We start from the raw sequence: 1604 nt of genomic DNA, 5'->3' as shown, positions 1-1604 counted from the left end.
ATTTCTGTGGGACTGAGAAAGAAAATGTTGTGCACTTATTTTGTATCTGCATTTACAGCAAAATGTTTTGGATAGATTTGGAATGTTTCCTTTGTAAATGCCTAGGCATGAAAGTTTACTTTTCTGAAAAAGATGTATTTTTTTTATTTTAATAGACAAAGATTACCACCAAATGTGGCCTTTATTGTTAATTTTTGTTTGATTATGGGCAAATACCATATACATAAACAGAAATGGGCTAAAGGAAAACCCAACTTTTTGTTATTTCAGATAGATATGAAAAATTATATTGAGTTACTACTTGGGTTGAAAAACAGTAAAGCAAAACGCACTAGGTCTCTTTGTGAAGCTTTTCTGTTATTTATATGATGATCTCATACCTGTTCTTTTTTTATGTTTTTTTTTTTTAAATTTTACCTGTATTATTATTTATATAATACAGTATATTTTCTATTTCTTTTTTTGTAGTTTATATTTGTTCAGTACCTTTATATTTTATGTTGGTATGTATGGATGCTATAAATATATATGCTGGGGAGAGGTAAGCATTTGTCAGAGCTCTTCATTTTATAAGGGAATTAAGTTTGCAAAGTGTGTGAATTGACTAAATATTCTATTGTAAATGGTACTGAGACTATATGCAGTGTTCTGTTATAAGTTTTATGTGCGAGTGGATTAAGAATGTGAAGTTATATCGTGTGGGCTGTTTTGAGTCATTAATTAGCTAACAAATATTATATCATACAGGAATGTCTTTATGGAATGCCCAAGAAAGAGAGATATGAACTTTATTCATGTTAATCCACAGGTATTTCACTCTTATTGTTTATTTTCTTCTTTTTATATTCTTGTACTGTGTTAATACTATAATGTTTCAGTGTTAACAGTGTCTTTCTCAATTGTTGCACAAAGAGAGTTCGCATTGTATATGTCACGAATCCGGTCCATGAACTTGTGTTCTGTTATAAGTTTTATGCGCAAGTGGATTAAGAATGTGAAGTTATATCTCAGTTTGACAGTTTAACAGCTGCGCTGAAGCCTCCGTTACTAATTCGAAAACATCACTATAGAACTAATAATGAATGAACATTGAGTTGCTTCATTAAAAACGTATTGTATCACTTAATTAAAATTAACCACTATAGAGACATCAGAGCCAGCGGCAAATTCCAGAAGATCTGTCCGAAGTGAGGCAGCTCTCGGTGGGTTCATGAGCACCGACCGGCACTGAGTCCTGGAGCTCAGGTCTCTGAAAACGTCTAAGCACATTTTCAAATAGACGTTATCTTTATTAACAAACCGTATATTTGAAGTCTAAACAAGTACATTCTTGCCTAAAAAAAACTTAAAACTACATTATGTGACAAGAACAGTATTATTTATACATTTTAGTGGATTTGGGTGTCCGCCATGATACTCGCTGTGAGAAATACTGGAAGCAGAGTGATACAAACGATGAAAGGGCGTTCCTGTGGCAATACCAGTACAATATCTCATGGTTCTCAACCAATCAGATTTGAGAACCAAAACGAACCATTGTATAAAAAAATATATATAGCGCAGAAATATACAAACCCGATTCCAAAAAAGTTGGGACACTGTAC

The sequence above is a fragment of the Sinocyclocheilus grahami genome, unplaced genomic scaffold (genome assembly GCF_001515645.1).
Source record: "Sinocyclocheilus grahami isolate Dianchi unplaced genomic scaffold, SAMN03320097.WGS_v1.1 scaffold5980.1, whole genome shotgun sequence".
Lineage (NCBI taxonomy): Eukaryota > Metazoa > Chordata > Actinopteri > Cypriniformes > Cyprinidae > Sinocyclocheilus > Sinocyclocheilus grahami.
The sequence above is the reverse complement of the archived record's forward strand: the minus strand, read 5'-3'. Positions refer to the sequence as shown.